The sequence below is a fragment of the Dendrobium catenatum genome, unplaced genomic scaffold (genome assembly GCF_001605985.2).
Source record: "Dendrobium catenatum unplaced genomic scaffold, ASM160598v2 fragScaff_scaffold_1583, whole genome shotgun sequence".
In the NCBI taxonomy this organism is placed as follows: domain Eukaryota; kingdom Viridiplantae; phylum Streptophyta; class Magnoliopsida; order Asparagales; family Orchidaceae; genus Dendrobium; species Dendrobium catenatum.
In genome coordinates this window covers 838,241-851,468 of record NW_021320045.1, presented here as the reverse complement: position 1 = coordinate 851,468, position 13,228 = coordinate 838,241, and positions in this window count along the sequence as shown.

Sequence of the window (13,228 nt, the reverse complement as noted above, 5' to 3'; positions counted from 1 at the left end):
ACATTATCTGTACGAACACATGTTCATATGTACGATCAAATTGACAATTGGCATGTAGAAGAACACAATCTGAAGGTATGATATTTATTAATCGATCATTCCAGATGAACACCTATTTGTTGGTACAATCAGGTTGGTAAAAGATGGTACAAAATAACTCATAGAAAAGGCAACTATAGGAAAAATTGATCCACTATAATAACTGTTCTTGACAAATTTTGTTTGTTTGTATGAACTTTAGTTCATATGGTGCAAACTTCTCAATCGTACGTACTTAGTTTTGTATTGTATAAAATCTTTCATTTTATTTAAATTTGAAGACATTCTTTGATTTTATTCAATCCTTGTGTTTAAGTATTCTCAAATGTTTAGCGAAATAAAGAGAGTTGGTTAGACCAAGGGATATTCATCTCGTAGCGAATGAGATGATAACTTTCTCTTGAGAGAAAATGAGCAAGCCTATGATAGGTTTGTTCAAGCCAAAATCACTCCTCGTCTTATTCAAGATGACATAAACTTTTCATTCATGCCTCTCTTTAATTCTACCAAATATTTCTTCATTCTCACCCTTATTTATGCATTTCATTTTGACACATTCTATTACTTTCTTGCCAATTTGAGAATAAGAGACAACATTACGATAATTTCATCCTATCTTTTCCATCAAAGAGTTGATATTACTAAGAAAGATTTAGGAACATTTCTTCACCATAGAATTGAAGGAGTTAGGGTACATTCCATGATGTCTAGAAGTGATTTTTATTAGTTTGAAGTAAATCAAACTCTTATAGGTATAACTTCAATATAACATTTACCTCTTATTCACACACTGATTCAAAATGTCTGGATCATTCAGCATGAAGAACATCTATTATTCCTAAAGTTGGTGATCGAATAAATATCACTCCTTTGATCTTTATTGTTACACATTTTATAATGTCAAACATACCTATTGATGAAGCACAATTGATTTTGGACAACATCAATAATCTTACTGACAATAGACTCCCTACCACTAGAAGGAAGAAGAATGTGGATTTAGGACACTTGGTTGAATACTTTTTTGAGAAGTATAATCTTCTTCATTCTTATCCCCCAAATAATCTACCTATCTATTTTACTGATGCCTTATTTCATATTCTATTTCATCGGGATCAAGGGGAATAAAGAGAGGAAATTGGAGAAGAAGAGGCCCCTACTCTAGCACCTATGCATGCTCCTGCTCCTAGACCAGAGCATAATTTCCATCAGGAAATGATCCAGAGATTTGATAGACTTGAGTCTCCTTTTGATTAATGTTTTGATCATATTTAGACTCGATTGGATCAGTAGGATTTTAGATATAATGAAGATAAGGGCTGGGTGAGAGGACAAGTTAATTTCATTAATACTCAAGTAGCTACAATAAATAGCTACTTTACTCAGTTTAGCCCTCCACAACCTCCTCCAGATCAACATCCACCAGGTTATTAGTGTATTTGTTATACTTATTTTTTTCTTCTAACGTTTTAGTCTGTTTGTAGTTTTTCATTTATGAAGTTAAATTCAGATGTTTTGTTTCAAAATTGTTGTATTTTCTTTATGATTTTTTTTCTTTGCGTTTGAGTTTAATTATGTCTTACATTTAAAAAATAATTGTGCTTTATTTTTCTTAAAATTTGTGTTCCATCTCAAAATGTTTGTGAGATATTATTGACTAATCCAAAATGTTTATTTGAAGGATAAAAAATTATTTGCATTCTAATTTTATTTCCTTATTTTTTTTTCTCAACCCTTAAATCAAATTCAAATTGGATTTAGATAAAGAGATCTTTTTCAAGTTCAAGTTGACTTTTATCTTATAGTCTGTTGCAAATATTATAACTTAATCTTCTCTTATTTTCATGTTCATTATGTTGCTTTTATTGTTATCTATTGGATTTTATTTTTATGCTTTAATCTTCCTTATATGAGAAAGTTTTATTTATTTTATTTGGAAGAGAATCACATAAGCTAAGACTTGCTGATTTAGGTTATGAAAAAATTAAAATGTCAAAATATGCACAAAGTGTGGCAAACTTGAAAGGAGACACAAAATGATCCCAACCAGAAAAAATGTATAAATTATGCCAAATTTAAAAAGAGGCACAAAATGAGCCCAATCAAGAAAAGAAAAATGTGTAATTTTTGTAATATTACTTGATAAAGAGGCATAAAATGAGCCCACACTACATTTAGTTCTTTCTTCTATATCTATAATTCTTAGAAAAATCCATGAATTAACTAATAATTTCAACTATTGAATTTGAAAATTTATTTTTATTTTTGTTTTTTCAATTATTTTTGTGATAGTTATTCTATTTGATATTTTTTCTTTCTTCAACGAACATTGAATCTGATCAACATATATTTTCTAAATTTTCTTTGATATTTAAAACATTAGTTTATAAATTTTGTAGGAATTTAATATTGTGTGTTTTTTAAAATTATTTTCCTTATCAACATTTAGATTTGTCCGTAAGAACTTTAATATTGAAGGGTTTTTTCTTTGTGGTTTTCCTTACTTTTTGTTGCTGTCAAAAAAGTGAGGTTGATTATTTGTGTTTTGATTTTTTATTTTTGATTTCAAGTTCTTTAAGTTTTGTTTGCATTATTTGTGTTTTGATTTGAAGTTCTCTCAGGGGGAGATTGTTTATGGTTATTTTATTTAAAGTTTTCTTGTGAACTTGGTCTTGTATATAAAGTTTTATTTTGGTGTTTGTATTTTTGTGTTTGTTTTCCTTGTAGATTGTTTTGTGTTTGTTTATAAACATCAAAATTAAAAAAAAAAAAAGTGGGACGAAATTTTATTTTCCCCTTGGTGTTTAAGGTTATTCATTAAGAGGGAGCTTAGTAGAGAAGAAAAGTTATCTGTAATTTAAAAAATAAATATTTTTTCCATCATAAAAAAAGGGGGAGATTGTTGGTAACATGATTGAGATTGCAATTTTTTAATAATAGCAAAATATTTTTATTCTGATGATTGTATTATTTCTTCTAGCATAAATTGGATATTTCTTATTATTTTTATGTGTACTTACATTTTAAGTAATTTATTTACAATCTTATAGTAGGAGAGATAATTTCTTGGTTTTTTAGAGAAAGAATAAGTTTTTTTTCAAAACTCTTGATTCGCGCTTTTCATGGCGGTGGATGATCGCCGGCCGTCTTCAATGACTGGCGGTCATTTTGAGAGTCGACGTACAAATATGACTCCTCTATTCACATCTCAATCTAACTTGGTGTCTTCTCCTCCAGTATTTGGCGATGACTTGTTATCCAATACACTGGATGGGAAGGTTCATTTCATGTCGGGCAAACCACTTGTAATAAATGAAGGCTGACTTCTAAAACAAAAGAAGCCAATTGAAATTATTGGGAAAGGTAAAAATATTATCTCTAAGAAAGCTATGTGTTTAAAAAAATCTGGATCTCTAGCCAAATCCGGAGCAATTTCTAAAGTTGGCGATGTTGAAACATCATCGTCTAATTCGAAGGTAATTCCAACAAAATTTAGGTTGGATCTAGATGGTAATGGTGATTATTATAAATTAATCCTTGATTTCGAAGACTATAGTTCAGGAAATAATGATAAGCTGGAAGTTTATACTAAGGAGATTGGGAAATCTGGAAGTACTATTAATCAAGATGGAATTCAAATATCTGATATGAACAAAGTTCGCTTATGCGAAGAAGGTGACCTTGCTAGACGTGTAGAGGAGAATGTTGAACCTGTTATACCAATGAAGCCTTATAGTAATTTATTACTCAATGCTTGTACCAAAAAGAACAACATAAAATTTTCAAATCTGGATTTGGGGAAAGTCTTTGCAGGAGAAGACTCGGTGATAAAGCTACATGTAACAAATGAAGTGGAGAATTCAATCAAGCTACAAAAATATCTGGTTATTAAAGTATTTGGTGAAACCGTCCAATTTCAAATGGTTAGTATGGAGCTAAGGAGACAATGGTTACATTTTGGTAAATTTTATTTAACAATTCTTGGTTTGGGATGGGTGCTTTGTGCATTCGATGAATAAGAGGCATTGGATTCACTATTCTCTAATGGACCCTGGTATGTGAAGGACAACATAATAGGTACCCTTGAAAGGTCTTTCTTCTCTGGTTTGGATTAGATTGCCAACTCTACCTCTTCAATGCTGGGATGAAATTAACATTTGTAGAATTGCTTCAATGGTTGGAAAACCGTATATGATTGATGGGAATATGTTCCAATGGAGTAGAAGGGAATTCACTATAATTTGTGTTTGTATCAACTTGGATAACATTTTTTTGTTGGGAGTTTGGGTTGAAGGATCTTCTAAAAAATTATTCCAAAGAATTGAGTATGAGAAGATGCTAAATTTTTCTTTAGTTGTGGAAAAATTGGCCACCTAAAAAATCAATGCTTGAAAAGTCTTTGAATGAATTTTAATCATCTAGAAATAATGGATATAATGCTTCTAAAGTAAAGCCAGTTTAGGAGGAAGCTTCGGAAAAAGTGGTGGTTTCAAATGATCATGAATACAGACCGTGGATTCATGTAAACTTTAGAAGGAAAAATTTTAAATATCAAGGTCTAAGAAAACATTTCCTGAACAAATCCAATGTTGAATATGGCAAATCCAAAATACAAATGAAGAATACAATGTTGTATAAAAAAGTGGAGAAAATAGTTATTGAAGACAATGGAAGAAGAGCTTTTTGGAAATAAATGATGCTTCTATGGCTGTGGAAGATAGATTGAAAATTCCTGAAGACATTCATGCTCCAATTTTTCAGCAGGCTAAAGGAAAAGTTGATCTTTCTATGGGTTCTCATTTCCTTGTTATTTCAATTGATGATAATAAATTTAAATTGTTAGATGATGGAGTTGAGGAAGGAGAAATTGTATTTCCTAATAAGGATGATAATCCTAAGGAAAGTTCTGACATTAGCTTATTGGAGAAAAATAATATAATTGTGGAAATTGGAAATGGAAATGAGTTGGAGGGAGTTATAAAATCTGGTTCAAAAAAGAAAGGTACTAAACAACTCAAAGACTTAGGTCCTATCAAAATGGCTACAAGGAGCAGAAGATTGGAGGGTGATCTTAAGGAAAAAGTGGGGAATCCTTCCCCTCTTTTACAATAATGTCATCCATTGGATTTTGGAATTATAGGAAAGCTAGGAAGAGAAGAGCTTCCCTATACATTAAGGAGTTTGTAAAAGAAAATGGAGTGTTTTCTTTTTGGGTTTGTTGGAAACTAAAGTTGCCTTGTTTCATAGAAAGGAGGTAGATTTGTTAAATGGTGCGGATTGGGACTATTTCCATGTTCTTTCAGTTGTACTATCTGGTGGAATTATGGTTATTTGGAGATCGAATATGGCTTCTTTCAAAGTTTTGGAATTTTCAAACCAATTTGTCATTGAGGAGATAGATGTTCCAAATAAGGGGAGTTGGACAATTGCTACTATCTATAGAAGCAAAGATGTGTATAAGAGCAGAATTCTATGGAAAAACTAAAGTTTTATTCTTCAAATGATAAGCCATTGGTAATTGGAGGTGATTCTAATTATCTTCTCAATAAGGAAGATAAAAGGTGTGGGAAAAGATTCATTTATTCCTTAGGTGCCAAAGAAAAGGAATATTTTCTTATAGATAATGACCTTCATGAGGTGTTGTATTGGACCCAAATACACATGGTGCAACAATAAATCTGGAGTTGATATAATTCTTGAAAGATTGGATAGATGTTATTTGAATTCAATGGCTTTAAGCTCTCCTCATCAGTTGGTGGTAAGGCATTTTGCTAGAATCGCCTCGGATCAATGTTCAGTGATCTTATAATATTTTGGAATACAATGCATTTTTTTTAAAAAACTATTAATTGTGAAGATGTCTGGATATCAAATCCAGCATCCTTTGTGGTGGTTAAAAAAGTTTGGAGTAGAAAATATAGAGAGATTATGGCCAAATTTTGAATTGTAAAATGCATAGAACATTGAAGGCTTTGTACTACTGGAGTAAAGATAAACACAATTCTCTTTTTCAATGAAAAGACTATTTAAACAAAGAAATCCTAGAGTTAAAAGAAAAAGAAAGCAGAGAAGGTTTTTCGGGTGATAACAGCTTGATACTCAAAGTAAACGTGGGAGATTTCACTTCAAATCTAGCTTGGATAAACACTTAGTGGAGGCAACATGCCAAAGTGAAATGGGATACTGAAGGAGATTGTAATACCACATTATTTCCTGCATATGCTAGTGCAAGGAGGAATTCCAACATTATAAGTAAATTAAAAAATGAAGATGGATTGGAGGTAGAAGATCAGCACCAAATTGAAGATAGTTTATTTAAATTTTTTTTAAAAAAAAGGAAATACAGGAGGTGTAAGTTGGAAGGATGGATGAAACTTTTCTTTTGTTTGGATGAAAAGGATTCTAGATATCTAAATAAAGAGTTCTCTATTGAAGAAATTTAGATGGTTATGAAAAATTGTAGAAACTATATAGTTCCTGGAAGTGATGGAGTTACATATTCATTTCTTAAAGGCTAATGGAACATCATCAAGGATGATCTGTGAAAGGCTCTTAATATGTTTTTTCAAACAGGAACATGAATTCAAAGTGGAAAGAAACTTTAGTTGTTTTGATTCCTAAAGTTTTTAATCCAATATATCCTTCCAACTTCAGGTCAATCAGTTTATATAATGCAGTTTATAAGGTTGCTGCTAAGGTCATTCTAAATTGATTATCCTCCATCATTCATAAAGTGATTTCTATTGAACAAGCAGCATTATTGAAAGGTAGATCTATGTCAGATCACATCATGGTAGCTCATGAAATTCAGATATTCAAAATCCTCTAAAGGATTTGTTTCTTTCAAATTAGATTTTGGAGCAAGCATATGACTCCATGGGATGGCCAACATTGGAAAATGCATTTATGTACTTTGGGTTTCCTTCTTCCATTTTTTCTCTAATTTTGGAATGTGTTACAAATCCAAAATTTTCTTTACTAATTAATTGAAGCTCATCAAGATGGAGTGAGGCTAGATGTGGATTTCGTCAAGGTTGTCCCTTATCACCTTTTATATTTATTCTTTGTGCTCAACTTTTGACAAATGCATTTAAACAAAGAGGTGATAATTATGGTGTAAGCATTAGTCCTAATGGACCCAGGATATCTCATTTGCTATATACGGATGATATCATAATTTATTCAGAAGAAAATTTGAAGGATGTTAAAAATATCAAAGGCATAATAGAAGATTTTTGTGGTTGGAGTGGACAAAAAGTTAATGCAAACAAACCATGTGTTCTTTTTGGGAAGGCGGTTAATAGAAGAAAGAAAAAGAAAATAACTCGCATTATGGGAATCAAAGGTGTCAAAGAATTTCATTATTTTGGGACTAAGATAACTTTAAGGAGGCTAGTTTGTCAAGATTTTAGATTCTTTATTGAAAAGGCTCTAAAAATTATTAATATTTGGGGAAGCAAATTCATTTCTTTGGTTGGGAAAATAAAATTGGTCAAAATGGTATTGCTTTCCTATACAATTTTCTATAGTACTCACTCTTGGATTCCAAAAGGCATTCTTGATGAGATGGACAAATTGTGTAGAAGCTTCATTTGGAACAAGATGAATGGTAATCATGGTATGCATTATGTTAATTGGAGTGTTATGTTCTTGCCTTTAAAATGGGGTGGAAGAGGCCTTCACTCTTGTCATGATAAAGTAGGACCTTTAAGAGCAAAACTAGCATGGAGATATAGTCAAATTGAAGATTCTTTATTGCATAGATTGTTATTTCCTAAATATGTGTTCCTATATGGAGAAAATTTTTCAAAGAGGATGGGTTCAACTGCTTGGAAAATCATTCATAATGGAGGAGATTTCTTAAGACCCATAGCAAGATGGAACATTGCTGATGGTGAATCAATAAATTCTCTTAAAGATATTTGGATATTGGATAAAAATCTTAACAGTTGGCCAACTTATTTTCTTCCATAAGGATTAGAAAATATCATGGTGGACAGATTTATATCAAGTGGATGTTGGAATATTGACAAACTAAATAAATGTTTTTGTTCTGATCTTGTTAGTTTGATTACTCAAATTAACATATCTTCTAAATTATCAAAAGACTGTGTGGAACTTATATCCAGAAATTCTGGAAAATCAATCTCTTCCATGGCATATGAAGCATCACTTCAGAATTCACACCGATTTCTTTATTTGAGCTGGTTAAAGAAGGCTAAACTCTCTCCACAGGTTGTAGGATTTTGGTGGAGAATGTTTAACAGAGAAATCCATATGAATGAGTTTTTATGCTATAAAAGATTGTAAATGCAATATGAATGTCCTTGAGATTACAACATGATTGAGGATATTGAACATGTAGTTGTAAAATGCAAAAAATTGTATGAGGTATTCCAGTATCTAAACTAGTGGGGATTTGGAATCCCAACTTTTAACTCGTTGACAGAATGTTTAAATTGGATTTCAAATAAGAAATATTGGGTGGTAAACCTGTTCTGTAATACCTTTTACTTCTCTTGGAAAGCTAGGAACAAGCTTATTCGTGATGGCAAAGAGGTTTGATCCTTATTCATTGCTACGGAGTCACTCAGCATGGCTATAATTTCGGCATCTAAAATAGCTCTTTACTCGGGTAAATGGGCTGCCAATCAGCTTTATAAATTGTTTGATGATCATTGACATCCCCCTCCAACCGATTGATAAATGTCGATGCTTTTTTACTTAAATCTTATAAAGGTGGGATAAGTGGTGTATTTCGAGACTTTAAAGGAAGATTTCTTTTAGCTTTTGGACATACTTGTGTTCATTGGGATGTATTAAGGCTTGAAATGTTAGCTATTGATTCATTAAAGATGTGTAAAAAGATTGAATGTTAAATTACAAGGGTATCATCATTGAAAGTGATAATACAAATGTCATCAAGGATCTCCAAGATGTTTTATATTGAAAAAATAATGAATTGGGAATTATATTCAAAGATCTCAAAAATGTTATCTTTAATTGTATGGATAGGAAATGCAATAAGTTACCGGATCTTTATGTTAACTATGTTATTGTTAGTTCATTTATTTGGGATAATTTAGTTTTGAATAAGGTTCCTACTTTTATTTTCTTGTTAAAGGAGGAATCTATAATTAATTCTTAGTTTCTTGTTTTTTATCTTTTTAATAAAATTTTAAATGCACTTGGTTGAATTTTTCTAAAAAAAAGGTAATTTATTTACTACTTCAAACTACTGAATACTTCAAGACAAGGGTAGAATCTATATATATAATTTTTCATGAGTCTGAGCAAGAGTGAATGTAATTGAGTAACTATGCGCACACACATGGAGAGAGTTGTAAATTTTTAAGTATGACCATACAAAATGATATTTAATTATACTGTTAAATTTGATAGTTTTTCCTCATGGATGTAGTTAATTAAATTAAGGCTTAAACATTTTGAACAATTCATACTGTATGATGTCAGGTCGTACAAACTACTAATAGAGTACAAAATTCCTTCTTAGATTGTACCATACAAACTAATTCATTTTGAATAGCTTGTACTATATGATGTCAGGTAATACAATCAACTAACAGGGTAAGACATTCCTTTCATCCCATATTGCACCATACGAACTAATTCATTTTGAACTATTCATACTATACGATGTCAGGTCATATAGACAACTGACATAGTACAAAAGTAAGATCATACATGGTCGAACCATATGAATACATTTATTTTTGAACTATTTATACATAATGATCTAATTTTGTACATATGATTGATAGTGTATGAAACTACGTTCTTCTTAGTTCGTACCAAATAGAACCCTAATTTATTGAACTAATTGTATTGTACTATTTATGATTGTATAGTATAAAGTTAAGCTGTTTGACTTGTAATTTTTAGTTTTTGGATGATTTTTCATGGAATTTATATATATAGTCCTAAAAACTATCATCATATCCTTTGCATTGAATTTCTCTTGAGAGTTACGTTTTGGAGAGTGTGTTTGGGAGAGATTTTATGAGTGAAGAGTGAGAGATCAAGTGATGGGAAGTTATGTGGGATTCACAAGGTTGTCCAAAGTGAGGATATCTTTTGTCATCTTCAAGTTTGTACCCAACTTCTTTGGAAGTTCCTGAGAAAAGATCTTCAAGACTAGATCAACCTTCTCTGCCTTCACCAAGAGGGTGAAAAAGGACGTGACAATTCTCTACCTTCATCATGAGGGTGAAAAAGGATGTAAAAGTTCTCTGCCTTTACTAGGAGAGTTAAAAAGGATTTGTAGGTACTTTGTCTTCACCAGAAGGGTGAAAAACGATGAGAAGGTATCTTACAATCACTTGGAGAGTGTAAAAGGCGATGGTTCTCTGCCGCACTTGGTTGGTGGAAGATATTTTGTAAGAGTTTCTCCACCTTACGGTGGGGGCAAAAAGAGAGTCACTTGTGTTTAGTTCAATACCTGGAGAAGGAGTCTCCAAGGAGTGGACATAAGTCTAGTTGGACTGAACCACTATAAAATTTTGTGTTCTTCTGTTAACTTTATTTTTCTAGCATTTTTTTTTTCTGCATTTAAAATCTATGGTTGGAAAATTATCTAAGAAAATCATCTTTATTGATAACTTCATATTTAAGAATTAGTGTTTATAAATTTTATAAAATACAAAAATGTTTTTGAAAATATAATAAATTTTTGAAATAACAAATTCACCCCCTATCTTGGTTAGCCTTGGGAATATTCTATTAGGTTTAACACCCTACATGAATTTTCAAGTTTTAGAAAACCTTAAGTAGTGGGCTTCAACAAACCCTAATTTTCATGAGTTTGATCTTATGTTTGTATAGTACGATACACGCATCATACCGTATGGTCAGTGTAATTTAGACTAATTCAACAAGTTTGTGCAAACAAAATATTTATCCTTTATAATATTTTATACAATACAATAAAATTATCAAACCATACAAATTGTAGAAATTTCTTCTATTCATTCAGGATAACTATTGGGATGGCCCAATTCATACACTATCAATCGTCCAAGATTATAGACATTGTACAGTACGATCAGTATAAAAATCATGGTTTTTATTTAGTATGATCTATGGAATGACCAATTTTATACACTATTAATTGTACTATAGAAATTGTATCATATAATATGATCTGTCAAAATAATTGTCCATGATTTGATTGTCTGATATCGACGGGTTAATTAAGATAGATTTCAATTATGGCATACATTATGAATAAAATTATACTGTAAAATCAACAAATAATTAGTATCTTTCTTAGCCTCTACTGGCTAGAGTTTTCATAGAGCATAATAAAGTGCACAATGCAAATTAAAATTGTGCAATATAAAATAAGGTAGTACAGTATGAAGGCAAAATTGTACAGTACATTGTACAAAAAAAACTCTCTCAAAAACACTTTTCTCACACCCCCTATGTGTGTGCAAGATTACTAATCAAATATAACCACCCAGTTACATGATACGACATAAGAAAAGAAAAAAATATATAAAAATTTGAAAATGACTATAATCCAAGTCTTCCAAGTCTTGAGCTGACAAAATTGCAAGTGAACGGTGGACTAATTTCCTGAAATTTTATTTCACATAAAAAAAAACAAAATATCATAAAATTAGGAGAAAGCAGTAACACACATAATAATATTTGTTATCATCAAAATCGTAGTGCTTGGATCAGATTTGCAACACTTGATTTAGCATATATACATATATTATGTGGTGATTTTATAATTTTTATATATCAAATAAAACATAAGCATTGCTATGTATTGATAGAGCCCTGATTCATTTCACAATTCAATAGGTTACTCCACCACCCCCATCAAGGTTTTGGCACCATTGCTGGGGAAGATTTCACTTTTTTGTAAAATATTCACTATATTGCTGGATTAATTTCATAATTAGACCTGCTTACATTTTGTTTATTTTTTATTCCTTATTTTGATTATTTGTGTATTTTTGGTTCATTCTTTATAGCCTTAGAGAGAGCACTTTCTAAAAAAAAACTAACATATCTTAAAAATTTGTTGAACTTGACATAGATTAACATCATAATAGACCTCTTAAGGATTATGCAAACCCTTTAATAGACTTAATTAATCAGAGCTTAAGTTTACCTACAATCTAAGAAAATAATTTTTAACAAATACTAGCAATTCATGAAATGGTTGAAAATTCTCAGTTTGGGGGAACTCCTAAAGAATATCCAGTTTACATTTAGCCAGTTTCTTAAAAAGTTATATAATATTTAAGTGCAATGGTGTCTGTAATGATGCAATTAGAATTAGATTATTTGCCTTTTTCTCTAATAGTAAAGTAAAAATGTGGTTGAATTCTTTATCCCATGGCTCTACAATAACTTGTAATGAATTGTCTCATAAGTTTCTCACTAAATATTTTCCTCCTTAAAAAAATACCAAACATAGAAATTGCAAAACATATTCTACTCAATTTAAAAAAAGTATCCATTTATGAGATTTGGGAAAGATTTAAGAAATGCTTAGATAATATACGCATCATGGATTTCATGATAAGTTGATAATTCAAATATTTTAATATGGATCAGTAGGATCTCTTAGAGCGATAATTGATGTTGTAGTTCAAGGATCATTAATGTATAAGCCATTTAAGAAAGCTTATACATTAATAGAGGGAATGACTAATAATAATTTTCAGTGACCTACTGATAAGGCAAATCATAAACAAGTAGTTTGAATTTATGAATAAGATGCTTTATCAATTTTGAATGCAAAAGTTATTGTAATTTCTAAGAAATAGGAAAAGTTAAAGATTAAAAATAGGGCGGATACATATGATAACTTCAAGTTTAATCCAAAAAATATGGCACCATAGAGTTATCCTTTAAAATTTAAACATCTTTATCAAGTAAAGAATGAGAAAATACCTTTACAAAGCAATATTTTATAATTAAAATTAAAGCACAAAATAAATCTTATGCTTTTAAAAAAAAAATGAGGATCAAATAGGGCAACTTTCTAGGTTGATAGATTACAAAAAGATTATAGAACAATGTGATTACAATTAACATCTAAGTAGGAAATATTGGGATATCCTTACAAAGATAGAGATTTATACAAAAAGGATAATGGTGAAGTTGAGCATAAAAGAATTAAATCTTTAATAGAACAAACTAAACTTAT